Below are 17,803 nucleotides of genomic sequence, written 5' to 3' on the forward strand. Positions count from 1 at the left end.
AATGATTGTGGAACATAGCCTGATAATAAAGACATATTCATAATATTTAATAAATAAGTGCTAATTAATGGAAAAACTTCCTTCAACAGCTTAGTTGGAATTGGGTCTAACATGCACGTTGATGGTTTAGAAGAGAGAATCATTGAATTTAATTGTTCAAGGTTTATGGCTGAAAAGCATTCTAGTTTACTATCTAGTGTAATATTAGAACTTACGTTACCGGGAGCTGTTGATAACACTATACTGGTCAAAGGCAAGAGGTCATTAATTTTGTTTCTAAGAGTAACAATTTTATCGTTAAAAAAGCACATAAAATCATTACTACTGAGTGCTATGGGAATAGAAGGCTCAATCGAGCTGTGGCTTTCTGTCAGCCTGGCTACAGTGCTGAAAATAAATCTTGCATTATTCTTATTCTCATCTATTAATGAAGAGTAGTAGGCTGCTCTCGCTTTACGCAGTGCTTTCTTATATTCATTGAGAGTAATATGCCAAATTAAACGAGATTCTTCAAGTTTAGTGGAACGCCATATCCTTTCAAGTTGTTTCGACTTTTGCTTTATTTTGCGGGTTTTGGCATTATGCCATGGAGCTAATCTATGTTGTTTTATTTTCTTCTTTTTCAAAGGCGTGATCAAATAAACGCGCGTTTTATACGCGTCAAAAACGCGCGTTTATTTGATCAAATAAACGCGCGTTTTTTTAATATGATAATGAGCCCCACCTTCTGTTTTGCATAGCCAGTACATTTAAAGTGTGTGCAACCAATCAGTGAAGAGTTAAGCCAGACTAAAGCAATCTGTTGATGAAAAGTTCCTGTAACCTACCCCATTGTGAGATTTAGATAGAAAATAATCACAATAATTAAATCTAAATTAAACATTTACAGTAAATAATATAAAGTATAAACATATCTACAGTCACAATTTCATTAATGTTATTCATACTTTCTGTTGTGTAGTTTATTAATGTTCCCGTGCTTTCAGTTTCCATCCAGTAATATAATCAGTAGAGGAAAAGTGTGTGTGTGTACAAGATAGATATTAACTTTACTCCACAATTTCCTACCGTATTATTAAATAAGTCTGCACAGCTGAGGGGACACCTGTAACTCAATTCATGTGATTTTTGGGTGATTTATTCAATAAAAAGCTCTGTATTTTCAGAGTTAATCAAATGACAGCCACATTGTTATCTAAAGTGTCTAAAACACGTTTAAGGACAGTCACAATTTCATTAATGTTATTCATACTTCTGTTGTGTAGTTTATTAATGTTCCCGTGCTTTCAGTTTCCATCCAGTAATATAATCAGTAGAGGAAAAGTGTGTGTGTACAAGATAGATATTAATTTTACTCCACAATTTCCTACCGTATTATTAAATAAGTCTGCTGAGGGGACACCTGTAACTCAATTCATGTGATTTTTGGGTGATTTATTCAATAAAAACCTCTGTATTTTCAGAGTTAAGCAAATGACAGCCACATTGTTATCTAAAGTGTCTCAAACACGTTTAAGGAGTGCAATGCAACTGAAAGGTACACTAATAAAAGTAAAACGTTGTACCAACAAAAAAATATTAGAGTAATCAATCACACGAAATATTTTACATTGACTCAATTTCTTCAGATCAATCTGTATATTTTAACACCAGAGCACATTTATTTGAATGAAAAACAAGTTGTTCACACAACCAGCTTTGGCCTCTGAGGCAGCCATTACCTGATCTTAGACATGTTAATAAGTACCACGGTTAAAATGCGGTAATATGTGGACCGCTTCCAAACATCAAACTCTTAGAAAAAAGACATGTCCTTATTATCCACTGCACACTTTTTTAAAGCAACACTGATAACGTGCGCCTGTGAGACATGTAATCTCTGAAAATGATTAGACATGCATAACTTCTACAGTGAAAATCGGTCATACTGTAAGTGCAACTTCTGAACACAACACTTTTTCGCAAATGTTTTACAATGCATAATTATTATAAAACCTTGGTTTTAGAAACCTTACCATGTAACAATGGTAACTGTGAGTGAGTGCAACAAAGTGTCTACCAGCTGGGTTCTCAGTCTATTCACTTTTGGGCTCATCTTTTTCCCCTCCATCAGGACTTTTTGCACAACTTCAAAAGTGGATTGCAGTTATTTCTGATATCTTAAGTTCAGTCAGACAACTCACGTGTTCCTTTAACATGTTTATTAGAAGCAGCATATAGTTGAGTTTGGCGACTAGGCTCGGGCATCATCACTCCATAGATATACATAGCACGATGAGTGATGATCAAATAACTAACCCCCGAGCCTACAGGTGGAAGCTGGGGTGGTGGTGGGGCAGCGAGCAGCAGCGACGTAGAGGTATCTGCAGCAATAGCAGCAGCAAGCAATGCATGGAGAGAGATCTGGCAGGTTAAATAGAGCGGCATATTAAGGAGACTCTGTTTGGTTGGTTGTAGAGTGGCAAGGGGGCGTTATGTATGAATGCAGCATAAGTGCTCGAGTTGACTGCCTGAACTAGCTCGCAGGCTTCGCCCCATTTCAGTGCGTATATGAGCCCGAAGAGCATGGCAAAAGCTGTCGCAACCGAGGGCAAGCCGCTGAGGACCTCTGTTCCTTCGATGAGAACCTTGACGTCTTTGGGTCGATGAAGCTGATCCTCTTTCCCAGTGTCAAAGGCTTCCATTGTTGCCTGCTCCAGTTCTCCAGCCTCAGCGTCCTGCAGATCATGCAAAAAAAAGGGGAATGGATGAGGACCACAGAGCGTAGTTCAACAGGCCTGAGGCGTCAGTTCAGTCGGCCCAAGAGGAAAGCTCAGGAGGTCATCACAAATGACTATCTTTCTAACCAAGCAGTTATTTGCATGCAGTACAAATATGTTTTCTTTTATGAACAAACTTCTTGTGAGTGAGTGGGAGGTCTTACCTGGAATTCTTTGATGAGATGGTCAACAGGTTCACCCAGGTAGATCATTAGAGATTTGAGGATGCATTCTCTTCTGATGGCGATGTCCACAGTCTGAGTAAGAACAGAGATATATATATATAATAAATCAAATGCAAATAAAGGAGGATTCAGCCACTGATCCCACAGATAAAAAACTCATTCATAGATACCTCATCCAAAACCTGCAAGATCCCGGTGGTCTTCTGTTTCACAACTCCTCCCCTGCTCCTGATGACCTGAGTGTTTGTCCAACTGCGCCAAGAACTTTGTCTCCAATGGAATTGTTGTTATGCGCATTAACTCAGCATTTACCTAGAAAATATAAGCAGCATAGAAAACAAAAAATACTGAGAATTTATAATACACATGTTTTTTATAAAGAGCCAATGGTTTGATTAAAAGTACTCCAAGTCAGCTTGTATGAATGTAACATTTAAATTAATTAATCCACATATTTATTGAAAACCACCACCAAATAAAGACACTAAGAGTAATAGATGTAAAGCTTATATTGTGATATATATTAAAAAATAAACGTCAACATATTTGCCTCGGCTGTCTATAGTTGTTAGTTAGTTGGGCCCTCAATTCTTCTCCACTACAGGCTTACAATCAAGGGTTTCATCAAAATAATTACCTCTTCCATGTGAAAAAGTGCAGGCCACCGCTCCAAGAGGCCTTCAATGCTTGGCCTCCGATGCACTATTTCTTGTCTTCAGTATCCAAACGCCTTCGCCATCTTTTCTTTTATTGATTGCCGGTTGTTTCTTTTCTGTTGTTCTGCCAAAAGGGAAATTGTCTCTTGCTCCATGCTTTCTGGAGTCTCACCAATCGGCAAGGATGGAAAATGGTTGGCATCAGCTCGCCTGGCTCTCTTTAAAATTCTTCGCAGGGTAGGACTCTTCTTGAGACTTGGTCTTCAACGAGTTCACAGCAAGCTCTGCAGATGATTTGCGCTTGGTGTCAGTCTAGATTGGTTCTTTGTGTACTCTGCATTTCCTCTCTGTAATTGACATTCTGTGTCATAGGAGAAGACCGGGATTGGAAACACTTTTGGCCACTGCTGTGTTCTTAATGATTCTGAGGAAGAGCCGCTAAGTAGTACTGTGTCATCTGTATTCACAGATCCAGAGGAGTCTTCACTGTACAGTCCACTTGTAGGGGTACTATTTAATGGTATCTCAACTGGGTACAAGACCACAGTTGTAAAATCGGGGTCTAATTCGACAACTTTGATAACTGTTAAATCTTTAATCGCATGTGTAGATGTAAGATTAACAAATGTGTTCCAAAAATCAGTGTCTTTATACTGTAGCCTTATGTAATCTTCCAATCCACATGAATTCTTGACCTCCTCAATGAGCTCTTCCATTGAGTTGGGAATCCCATTTCGAAGCTCCAGTCTGACGCTGTTGTGGTCGTTCAAGATGATCAGCAATCGAACAGGTGGTTCAATATCAGCCATGGCGCTCTAAGAGAAAGAGAGAAATAGAGATGTGAAGAGGGAATTAATTAAATGCAGGTGTACACTCAATACATTCTTTCTTTTCAAATTGCATTGTGTTGTACTTTACAAAGTATTACATACAAAGTTCATATATATATATATATATATATTAGGGCTGTCAAACGATTACATCACAGCTTAAAAATTAATTAATCATGATTAATCACCATTCGAACTATGTCCAAAATATGTCATTTATTTATGTATATTGTTGTGGGAATGGAAAGATAAATGAAAGAAGGCGGATATATCCATTTAACATACATGCATGTATGTTTATTATAACATTGTTCCGTGTGTCAAAATGAAAGACAGCCCACTAAAATTCGTTACTCAAAGCCTATACTTTATTTTAGGACAGTGGTCAACATTTTGGTGATGTAAAAATATATAACACGATGTTGTAAACTAAAATTACATTTACAATATCTTTATCAATTGAACTTGAAAATTAAAATATAAGTCGCTCGTCAATATGAAATTAACACACTTACTCTGTCCTTAAATTGACGTTTAACACCAGAATTTCTACTCTGGTAATAAATACAAATTCATAGTCTTATCTATTTATTTACAATAGAAAACACGCAGCCCGCCTGTTCATACTGTTTACAGGCCACCAAGCCTCAGTTAAGAAAAGGTAAAGTTAATATACTTAATGTTTGTCTGAGTATATTTACCTTTGAATCTGGCCATGACTCATGCTGGTAGACCGCTAACGCTAGCATGCTTTATTCAGACATTGACTTTAGCCTTTAGTCAGGGGCGGACTGGGACACAAATTCAGCCCGGGACGTTCAGACGCACCGGCCCACACACCGGGCCGCCGCCCACGCATGCGGGCCACCCTTGTAGCCTACAGATAAATGAATGATACATCTACTATGCTCATATACTGTATACTGTTATGGCTAGATTCCCCAGAGTCAAGCCATAACATAAAAGAGATGGACAACAGAAGTAAGGTGCAAAATGAAACCTTCCTTTAGTTAAGGTTTCTTAAAAATGTCTGTGTCATGTGTGAAGTGTGTCAAAGGGGCTGACTGTAGGAGTCAGTAACGTGAATGTACAATTGGGATTAAGGACAAAGTATGGGTATAGTCAAAAATGGTTGCCTGTGCCTGGCTGTAAACAAAAAGAAGTGCCAATGCACATGCAGCTCAGATATTCAATCAATGCCATGTGGTCTAACCAACAAATGATTCTAATAGTCATTATGAGAGCACTTGTCCAGTATTAAATAACCAACTTCAAGGAATACAATATCATGCACAGTAATGTCAATCACTAAAATGAATGCAATAGTGAATTGGCCACACATCTCTGTGTCCTTATTATGCAATATTAATATTATTGAATATTAATATTATTTAAAATTATAATATTAATATTATATAATTTAACTTGGAATATCATGAGCATATGACTCTATCCTAATGCATCTAACTGTATGCCCAATATAATAGTCTGGCCAGCCCTGCAGCCCGTTCTAGGTTCTGATTGGCTCTCTAGGTTAGCATTCTAGCTTCTGACTGGCTGTCCAGGTTGTCAATCACAGCCGTGGGCATATTATACTAGTCGTAACATCGCTAAACTTTTTTCTTGACGGTTTTCTCAGTCAACTAATGCTATTGCTAACAGTAACATAAATTAACACAGCCCTGCACACTGCACCTGCTGTCATTATATGCCGGGTCTGTGGTTCATCATCTTCCTTCTCATTCTCCTCCTTATTACTGCGACTGGGAGCGGGAGCCCTTCTACTAAACAGCTCTGTGATTTTCGAAAATGTTCCAGCATCTTCGTGTAGCAATTTTGTTTTTTTCATTCTGGCTTTTTCAGCCCCACCCTTTCTTTTTTTACTGTTCTCCATCTTGTCTTTCTCAATTTCGCTAGCTAACTTACTGATTAATCATCAAACGAAGCTAGGGAGCTTGTCTGATGAGTGGACCTCTGACGCGGGCCTCGCCCTCTGAAGAGACGACTCATCTCTCCCGGCCCAACCCCTTCAGTTCATCTATTACCCTACTTTCGAAAACATAAGATTGACAAGTTTGACAACCTATCAATAGCCCCGTTTACATGGAATGCTTTTCCGATCGTATCCGATCACTAAATAAAGCGATCCACGTTCACTACATGGGCCAAGCATTAAGCTGATTACAATTTCACCTGTACCGAAGTGGGCCGATCGGAGTGGGGCAGTGGGCCGCGTCGATTGGTCCGACCGGCCCACTTCGGTACCGGGCTACCGGCCCATCGGGATTCGTCCCGAACGTCCCGATGGCCAGTCCGCCCCTGCCTGTAGTCGAATTGGAGTCATGGGTGGGTAGTGTTTTTACAGTCCACTAGTTCGGTTAAGAACATTTAACGTTACAGTTAATGTTGTGTTGAGAAATATATGCTATGCTGAATGTTCTTCACTGGATAATGCGTGGTCTGAATAAAGCATGCTAAACGTTAGCGTATGCTAAACATTAGCACAAGATAAACGTTAGCGCATGCTAAACATTAGCGCAAGCTTTTACGGCCTACTCAGTCAGTCACGGCCAGACACACGTAGGCTAACGTTTCTCATAAATAACGTTACATTTTCTTAAATGAGCTACCGGACTGTAGTAACGTTAGCCACCCATAAATCCAAGCGGGCTAAAGGCTAATGTCTGAATAAAGCATGCTAGCGTTAATAAGGCAGTGTTTCTCAAACTTTTTCATTCCAAGGACCACTTAACCAATAAAAAAACACTCGCGGACCACCTAACTCCACAAATATCAAAAAACACATCGTTTTTCTAGAACAGATTACAAATCGCCTGAAAATGGTACAAACAAGTGGCAACATGTGTGATGAAGGTGTTGCGCTGGGCTATATCATGCAATCGAAAGTGAAACTTAACCTCGCTCCATTGCGGAGATATTCCCGCGAGAGTGCGGAAAACTTAAATGTATTTATTTATTTCAAATGTGAAATGTTACCAATATACTCGCGGACCACTAGGGGGCGCTCACGGACCACCAGTGGTCCGCGGACCACACTTTGAGAAGCACTGTAAGGGCTATCAACAGCCGGTAAGACCCACAGCCAGAGTCAACGGAAGATATACTCAGACAAGCGTTAACGTTTCGGTATGTGAAATTATATTAATATATATATATATATATATTAACATTAGTTTATCCTTACCAGTATCACATGTGCTCGTTTTCCAAGTGTCAAAGACTGGATAGAGGCGGATGAAGACTGCTGGTTACGACGATTACCTCTGTCACTACCATGGTCACTACCGATCTGCCCACATGATCTGCACCCCCTGCCCGATCTGTACTGCGCATGTGCGAGATGGTCTGCTACATACGGCAACCCAAATGGGACACTTGACACAGTGGTCTTTGGCAAAGCAGAAAAAGAACACCCGACAATATTAATCTGAACGAGGGAGATTAGTTAGTTAGATTAGTTATTGTTATTACAACGTGACTTCATATTATAACGTGACTTCTCTATTATTTAACAACTATTTTTATTGGGTTCTTTCATTTTGGGTTAAGTAGATTGTCAGAATAAGTGAGAAATGGATGTAACTTCTGTTAGACTATCATACTGAATAAATATGTACTGTGAATGTATGCAAAAATATATGGCATTAATAATGTATAATCTAATTACATTAACTGTGAATGTTTCATTTTATTTAAAATGAAATAAAATTACATGAAAAAGTTGATTCAAGAACAAATCTGTTATTAGATCAGTACTTTTCAACGGTGTGGCCTGGCTTGGTTGAAAGCCCACTCACCACGACAAGGTGCAGGCCTGTGGAACTGCCTGAAACATAAACATGTTTTAAATATATGAGACCTACGGTATTCATAATTACTTTACAACATGCATAGTGTAACATGGCTACAACCCCTCCTTGGGATGTTTACAATAAAGAGACAAGAAGCCCATTCCAATATTGAAGAAATTGCTACATACCTCAAACGCCGTCTCACTGTGCGCAGAGATACTTTTAATATCTGCGCCATCTTTGTAGCTGTAAAACCACAGCTCCTCAAAAAAGAGAGTTGCTCCCTCGAAATGCTGTATTGTGGGGGACCTCGGCCACCCAACAGAACGAGTGGGGCGTGGTAGCCAGAATGACCTGCAACAACAGCAAAAGATTAGATTACATTTATTGTCATTGTTGCATTTCTGTCGTTGTGCCGGAAACCCACACTTTAGTGTCATTGCCCAGCCAAAAGTTACGATGAAAAGGAAATGCAGTTTGGCATTAAACCAGTGGACATGCAACACACTATAGTTGTAGTATACAGTATGAACAAAAACATAAAATGTGGATGGGGATATATCCAGTCTCTGATAGTGTGACGTTATTATGACAGTGCTCTGTTTGATTCTGAAACTAAGGGCTAAGACATGAGGATAGGAGTCGAGGAGGGGAATTAGTGAAATGAGAAAGGGCCAGAGACTCCCCCCTCTGGCGCACTTTCAATTTCCTCATTCCCACGTTTGATGATACGTGGTATGTGTTCTACAATGACAGCTGGCCAGACTTCCCACGATAGGGGAGGGGGAATAGCATCTAGTGCAGCAGGAGATAAAGGTGGAATTTGGAGTCAAGTTTTAAGGTTTCAGTGGACAACTCCAGACTCAGCGTCTCACCAGAATGTGCTAATTAATAGCTGGCAACTACAGATTAAAAACTTTTTGTATTGGTATTACCGATATTTTAATACAAAATAATTACTTTAACCCTCCTGTTGTGTTCGGGTCAAATCTGACCGATTTACTACTTTCATCAATTATAACTTTTTAGTTTTACATTCGATTGCATTAAGGCGTTATGATATCCTTCACAGTAGACATTTGAATACAATTGCTGATCACCACTTTCATTGAATTTTGGATGATTTACTCAAAAATGACAGCCATAAGGAAAAGGAATTAGTAACCATCCGGATCAGATAAAACACACACCCCCACCCCTTATGTGCCCATCCCCCCCATGTGAATCACACCTGGCACACGCAACAATTTGATACATTTCCTGCTCTTATGTGCCCATCCCCTTAGATGTATATTCTTTGTATATTTACTGCAGTTTTTCATGTATACCACCAGTAGTCTGATACAATATCTACAGTTTGAAAGGGTGTTACATTAAATGTGGGGATGATTAATGGTTTTTGTGTTCATGTAATAGCAGTTAAAACAGGACCTGTCACGAACACCAAAGTAACATCACATCGACCTACCTTGTTGTGCGGTTGTGGTAGGCCAAGATCTCCGGACTTCATCTATATATTCCCGAAGGTCCTGAAGTAAAAGATCTGTATGGACGTTAATTAGCCTGCCCCGTGACCACTCGATGCTCCTCTCCATTGTTTCTAACCTGCCAGTAAACGGTTTGGTGAAATAGGGGAGAAGACAGAATTTGTAAGTGTGAAAGATCTCACAGCCCCTCAGTAAGTTACATGCAAAAACAAACTGCATTCCTTTGTGTTCGATAGTAGCGATAGGCTGGGCCCTTATCTCACTATTGTGGATTGTAACACAGCATGACCATCATCTGTTTGGAGAAGTCTTGTGCAGTCATTTATTGTCCTTTTGCAATGCAAGATGAAGTTTCTCGTGGACATTTTTCGACGAGTCTACTGTTTCTACAACTAAGATTCTTCTTCTGCCTTCTGCCTTGTGCCCAGGGCGGCCCTCGGCATAGGCAATATAGGCGAATGCTAAGGGCGCATAGGGGGCGCCGAAAAATAAATAAATTAGAAATTTAAAAAAAAACTTTTTTTATTTCATAACAACACAATTTCCCGATTTTGGATCAACAAAGTACATCTTATTATCTTATACTAACAGAACTACGCCTATATTGCGTACAGCGCCCATAAACTATGGCACACCCCCCCCCCCAAATCAAGTTGAACTGCCCCAGTCCCAGTAAAAACCAGAGGTTTATGTGAAATTGTTCTTTTTTTAAAATAAGGGTTTTAGTGTGCAATTATAGGTTTTAATTTTGTATTTGTATTCATTTAAAATAAATCAAACTCCCAAAAAAACGTACACAGCTTCTGTGTGCTTTTATTAACATTGGAATTTACTGTGTAAGCAGCCGCGGGGGGCGAGCTTTAGAGAGCTCTCTCCTGAAAGACTGAGAGGCTCTGATAACCTCAGCTCAGTGAGGTATAGGCACACCTTTATATGATCATTATAGTTATAAAAAAATAAGAGAATAGGTGAAAAACAGGTATAAAATACTGACAGTACAAATAGGTTGTTATTAATAAACAAGAATACAGTTTGAAAGTGGAGTGATTTGTAAAATATCCATAAAGAAAAAGAAAATCTGCTTACAGTTCTGTTTCATATGGATGTTGAGAGACGTATCCATAGATCTCCTAATGTTGCTCTCAAAGTGTACCAGATTGATGCTTTTAACTTCAATATTAAAAAAAAAGTCTTCCCGGGGGTGCATGCCCCCGGACCCCACTAGAGGATGTGAGGTCCCCCCCCCACTTAAATCATGTTCAAATGGATAGGAAACTAAATACAGTTGCACACATCTTGTGTCAATATCTTTGTTTTGGTGGTCATGCCACAACCGTGCACACGCGAGTCATAGTGAGTGTCTGCATTTTGGGGGGGGGGGGGGCGCCAGCTAAAATATTGCCTAGGGCGGAAAATTGGTCAGGGCCGGCCCTGCCCTGCCCCGCCCATTTCTTTAGCTTCCGGTTTAGTAGACAACGAAAAAAGTAAACAATTAATTATATTTAGCCTTTAGGAACAGTGCTTTGTAATAACTCTCAGTACCAGATTAATTACCTAACCTAAACACATTTACTACCCAATAGCATAGTTCCATCCCCTGAAGACAAGGAATGTGTCATAGTAGAAATGTGCAGCCCAATGAAAGAAGGAAGCATAAAGCTTGTACATTTCTATAACCCGTGTAAAAATCTTCACATTGAAACTTTACAGACAATAGCAGGGACGAGTCATAGAAGGGAAGTATGGTGTGGTGATTTTAATGCTCACAACAGCCTATGCGGAAGCAGTCAAACAGACAGTAATGGTGATGTTAGAGGAAAGATCATTGTTTTGCCTTAATGATGGACAAAAAACAAGAATAGATGTGAATAGGGGGACACAATCATGTTTGGACCTCACACTTGTGACGGATAGTTTAGTTAAATCGTGTGAATGGAATGTAAACGTGACTATACCATAGGAAGTGATCATTACCCAGTATTCTCTATCATCAACACAAATAGGAAGTGAGTATATTTTCCAGGTGGTGCTTTGGTAAAGCAGACTGGGAGAAATGTAGAATTCGCTGTAAGGAGTCAGCACAATTGTTAGCATTAGAAGGAAGTATAGAGGAGTGCTCAAATCAAATCACAATGCACATTAAAGAAGCAGCAAATATAATTATACCAAAAAGAACAACCGAGGGTATAGGAAGAAAGTGGTGCCGTGGTGGAATGAGGAATGTAGCAGAGCTATTAAAGAACAAAACAAGGTATTCAGTAACTACAGACATAGCATTAACATCACACTTGTGTAAATGGATGGAGAAGATGACATAGACATGTCTTAGAACAAAGAGGGTTGCTGAGTAATTTCCAGACTGGTTTTCGCAAAGGAAGATCCACAATGCTTTGGTTAGAGTGATCAATGAGGTGGGAATACAGTGTGAAGACACTGAAAATGAAAGAGGTTATGGCAATAGTATATTTTGACATTGATAAAGCTTATGACTCTATGTGGAGGGATGGGTTACTCATCAAATTAAGTGACAGGTGACAGTAACAGTGACAGTAACAGGATCTTGGCTCAGACAGGAAATTCAGAGTTCAAGTAGGGGCAGAGGTTTCGAAAGACTTCAATATAGAAAATGGTATTCCCCAAAGGAGTTCAATTAGCCTGATATTATTTAACATTATGATAAATGACATATTGACTAAGTTGGACGGATGCATCAAATCTGCGTTGTATGCAGATGACGGGGACATATGGACAAGGGGAAGAAATGTTCCAGAAGTGGTCATACAACTGGGGTTTCAAACTGTCAGCAAGCACATCTTGCTTCATGACATTTACAAATAAACGCAAGATGGAGACTGAGAAGCTTACATCATATGGAAAGCCGATGAATGAGGTCAATGCATTTAAATATCTGGGGCTATGGTTAGATAGTAAATGTACATGGAAAAACCATATTAAACATTTGGAAACAAAATCCCAAAAAGTTTTGAACCTATTAAGAGCAGTGGCTGGATGAGACTGGGGGCAGACAAACAGGCACTAATTGACATCTATAGGGCAATTATGAGGACAACTCTGGATTACGGGTGTATAATATATATGCAGCAGCAGCAAAAACGTCATTACTAAAAATGGATAGATTACAATATAAAGCATTACGGTTGTGTATAGGTGCAATCAACAATTAATCAATCATTATCACAATTACCTCAAAATATAGCCAACACAGATAGATAGATTCAACTTATTGTCATTACACAGTACAGGTACCGTGTAACGAAACGGTTTCTCTGCATTTGACCCATCCTAGTGTTAGGAGCAGTGGGCTGCCATCAAGGGCGCCGGAAGCGGGGGGGGGGGGGCAGGGGGCCATTGGCCCCCCCACTTTACGGCCCTGCCCCACATTTTCGCAGCAGCGGATGCCGCGGAACCCTGTACACATCCCGTTTCAATAATTCCCCTCTACTCTAAAGTCGCATCTAAAAAGAACGCCATCTGATCTAGCTGTGTATATTTTGTTATTGTTGATTGTTATATTCAATCTCATTAGCTACAGGCATTTTTGAAGCTTGTAAAGGGAAGAACACAGCTCGCCTCTCACTCGCCACTCTGCTCTTCGAAAGCGCCGCTTCCCCTCCCTCCGCTGACATTATGAATGTAAGGCATAGTAATCATAGATAACACCGCAGGGTCCGTTACAGTTTGTTTTCATCTGATTTCAAATAAACAAAGTCTTGGCTTTCAGAATATTAAACTTGTTTCGGCAAATTCAGATGATAAATACAGTTTTGAAGCTTTTAACGGCATAATTACAAGCGGAGAACGGAGTAATTTGACGTCACAGCAAGCATAACAACAGCCGGTGTTTCTCCTGAAAGTTTTCCCCGGGAAACAAACGCAAAAATACACAAACACACACACGTGGTATACACGCACACACTCGCGAGCTCCCCCCAGACCAGTAATCCAAACGAAAATATCTTCCCTCCGTACTACTTTGATCATTTGCTCCGCTAATAATCAATCAGATCGATCCAGAGAAGAGGAAACTTTAAAGTCCTTTTCCTCAAAATGATGACTCGGTGACAGTCATTATATAATGTGATATATTTTGCTTAATATAGTACAAAAACAATCCTGATATCATTAGAAAGCTAGGAATCTCCTCTTTCCAACAGTGTATAGGCTACAACTCAAAATGTGTGTTCGGATCAATGCGACTGATTTCGATGGAGCAGGTCACTTTGCATTAGGTAAAATACAGCAGGCAGACATAACAGGAAGAATATGTACATTTTAATCCAATCAAATAGGACATTGTCACACCATTCAAATGTATCCATGTACATTACAACCAATAACAAAGATTAGATGTGTTTATTTGTTACGTTGTTTACGTTATGTGTTACGTTGTTCAGTATGTGTCAGCCGTTAACCTAGATAGATAAACTTGCAAACATGTCAGAAGAACCGGCGCATAAGAAAACAAAATACAGTCAAACTAAGCTGAAATTCAACAACTTGAATGTCACATCGCTGACATCCACAACTCCGGAGCCCGGTCCTTCAACCATAGAACCAGCGCAGCCAGATGAACCCCACGCAGCAGCTCTGCGGCCGCAGAGGCTGTCAAAACCGCCGCCGCCGGCATCGTTGAACCGAAACAGGCTGGTTCCGACTGCATGGAGGTTTGTTGTCGGGACATTGAGACGGGCCAATAAAAGCTTATTTGGGCAAAGAGAAGGTACTTCAATGCAGAATGTTACAAAAACAGAGAGTGGTTAATTATTTGCAAAACCACTAAACGAGCCTTCTGTGAAATATGCAGATGTGATGCTGTCAAACGGCTTGTAACTTTCTCCAAATGTGGAGATGACAGCTTTGTAAATACCGAGTTAATAACTGGAACTTTTCACAGAGCTTACTTCAGTCAAACACCAGTCAACATTCAGCTTGTCAAACAAGAGCGTAGCAGGAAAAAAGAAGAGATGGAATGAGCAACTGCGCTGTCATATGTGTGGGCTGGTCTGTATAGTTTAATGTACAGGAAAGGAGTGAGCAGAGGGTTGAGTTGTCCATTCTTGTTCTGTTTTCTCTGACTATCTTCCTCCTGAAGATCCCTCTCAGACTTTCATTTGCTCGCGCTACTAAAGAGACACGTTACCATGGAAACCAAACAATGGTGTAGCTGTATTGAAGTCCGAGTGGAAACAGTAACATTTGGTGCGTTATGTTAGAATGAAACAAATCAGATTTAGTCAGAAATCGGGAGAAATGCGGGATAAATATGACCCCGGGAGGAAAACGGGAGTCTCCCGCGAAAATCGTGAGGGTTGGCAAGTAGGCTATGTCACATACACACGCACTTTTTGCCCCCCCCACTTCTGAAATGAATCCGGCGCCGCTGGCTGCCATTATGTACGGCACCCGGGGAGCAGTGTAGGGAACGGTGCTTTGCTCAGGGACAACTCGGTAGCACTTGGTCTTTCCGGGACTTGAACTGGTGACCTTCCAGTTGCCAAGCCCCTATGGACTTCGCCACCACCGCCCGATGGTTCTAAGAACAAGGAAGAGTGTGTTGGAGTTGGTATATATATATCCCAGACTTTAAAATATCAATTTCAAAAAGAGCGTCAGATCAATTATCAGTGTGCAACAGAAATGCTGGCTATAATAATAGGATTACAGTGGGTTGAAGAGGTCAGACCAGATAGGGTGGTGATATGCACAGATTCATTATCCATTTTAAAAAGTATACAGTCAACAACAACTGTCAGAGAAGAATTACTCATATAACTTAATCTAGGAAATCATGATAGCTAGACTCAGACTGGATCACACAACATTGAATGTTACTCTATGTCGTAGGAACTGTGGAGTTAAAAAAAATGTGGAACATATCATATTACACTGCAACATGTACAAAACAGAGAGGGAAAAACTAAGAGACAGGGAGAGTGGAGCCTGATGGGGATACTGGGAACAGAAGGTGAGGGGGTAAGAGCTACCAGGAAGGCCATTCTTAAGTATTTGAGTGAAAAAGGATTGATTGGAAGAATTGAAAACAACGTAAACACAGTGGTATAATTCCACAAGTGCTGACAGGATGATATGTTGATACACGCTCTTGTACAGTAGGGGGCGGTATGCACCTTAAAGTTGTTTGCAATCCGCCAAAAAACCGAGAGAAGAAGAAGAAGAAGAACGATTATACATCCATGGAACGACCATACTATGGAAGCAAACAAGAGACAGAAGTATGGAAGCAAACAAGAGACAGAAGTATTTGAATTTTATCAGACACCGAATTTATAGCATTGAAAATAATTACTTTGAAAATCATGTATCTGAATTTTTTTTGCTCCGAATTTACCTATGTGAAATTAAAATGTAAAAATTCAAGTTAAAAAAATTCGAATGTTCAAATTCAGATCCCAAAAATTAAAGTGAAAAAAATTCGACGTCAAATATTTCGGTGTTTAAAATTCGATGTCAAAAAATTCGGTGTATAAAATTCGACGTCAAAAATTGCGATGCAGCTTCATCCGGGCTACTCAGACAGGATAAGCAATCGAGTCCGAATGCAATCAAACCGACTTCTGGCCTATCAGAGCCAAGCGGCAAACCCCGGGACAGTGCGGTGAAGCCCAATGCTGTAAACTGTAGGCGATGGATGCAGATGGGAGCAATTCCCGTAGACCCTATGTTAAAATGTCCAACTTAACATCAGAAAATGAACATGTTTCTAGCCTGGATCCACAAAAACATATTCTGTATATAGTTAGATTCCCCCTTCATGACAACGGGACTGCTGCTCCTAGCTCCTCTGTCTCACTGTTAGCTCCGTGATGCTACAGGGGCTCAGCGCATGAGGAGAACACTACTTGAATTCTGCCGTGTTTGTTGTGTTGGTTCCTGGTGGACTATTCGTCATGCAAATATAGGATTTATCTGCGGTTGAAACAGACCGTCCATGAATGCAGTTTCTTCGGTAAGTCAACCCTGCGTACTTTATGTTATGTTACTGGTGTTTTTATTAAGCTAACGTTAATTAATGTTTAGAGTTGGGTTAGCATTTGAGCAATCGTAGCTCCATCTGTGCTAACGATGCTATGCGTAGCATCCAAGCGTGTATAACATTAAGTGGGATGCTACTGTATACCAAAAGGCTTCTGTGCGAGGTTGCTAAAATAAGGTCATCCTTGTACGTTAGATAGTTAGTTTGCTAGTTAGGTTACTGTATACATTGTTAAGGTTCATTTAAATTCGCTATGCTCTACTATAGCATAACATAGACTAGCTAACGTCAACGTATTGTTGAAGAGAGGCTTAGTGTATATTAAATCAACCTCACAATGAAATGTGTGTAACTTTAAAATATGAACGTCACATTTCAAGATGGTCCAGAAATAACGCTCCCTTAGATATTGTAATATGGTTTGTTGAACTGGAGTTATTTATTGCAGCTAACCGCCTATCCGACCCAAACATTGTTGTTTTTAATATTATTACCAATGCCTCTTTTAATTGTATTATCATCACACTTGAGAAACAGCCGTATCGTGGCTGTAGAACGGAACATGTAACTTAATATCTGCATTTAAGGACTATGAATAGCGTAGTCAATGCTTTAGTGACAAGGCAATGATTTGTTTAAATATTAGATATGACGTTATCTGTGACTTCAGTGGAAATGAAGCTTATCCATTGCATTGCATTTGTTGAATAGGTTTGTGTCTTATCCTTACGTGTGTGATACATATGAATATGGCATATGAAAACAAATTAATTTGACTGACTCATGAAAACCTCATCCAAAGTAACGGTAAAATAAAAAGGACCTACACAATAATACTCAATCAAACTGATACAGTATAAGGACTGTGATATCCAGCAATTTCTTAAGTATAACAATAAGATTATGACCTGTTTTTAAAAGAAGATAAAAAGTAGTTTGCATGTAAAGAAGTCTGTAAGCCACGCATGTAACTTTACATCTGTTTGTTCAAAGTGTCCTCAAGGTGATCCAGACAGGCTGGACCAGAGGAGGAGAGACAGATCTGGACTCCTAACAGCA

General features: G+C 39.8%; 1 long non-coding RNA gene across 3 annotated transcripts; it reads right to left on the reverse strand.

Moving 5' to 3' along the window:
• Positions 1-1,478: 1,478 nt before the first annotated feature.
• On the reverse strand, positions 1,479-9,843 carry LOC117547464. Of its 3 annotated transcripts, none has more exons than XR_004569195.1 (9): positions 9,711-9,843; positions 8,431-8,596; positions 8,249-8,277; positions 7,636-7,839; positions 6,630-6,753; positions 3,582-4,415; positions 3,115-3,256; positions 2,924-3,016; positions 1,479-2,717 (listed from the first exon to the last, which is right to left on the reverse strand). It is a non-coding gene; the product is annotated as an uncharacterized LOC117547464 (long non-coding RNA). The 3 variants fall into 3 exon arrangements; XR_004569197.1 differs by having other exon boundaries at positions 6,624-6,753; XR_004569194.1 differs by lacking the exon at positions 6,630-6,753.
• Positions 9,844-17,803: the final 7,960 nt, after the last annotated feature.

This window comes from Gymnodraco acuticeps, unplaced genomic scaffold (genome assembly GCF_902827175.1).
Source record: "Gymnodraco acuticeps unplaced genomic scaffold, fGymAcu1.1, whole genome shotgun sequence".
Taxonomy (NCBI): domain Eukaryota; kingdom Metazoa; phylum Chordata; class Actinopteri; order Perciformes; family Bathydraconidae; genus Gymnodraco; species Gymnodraco acuticeps.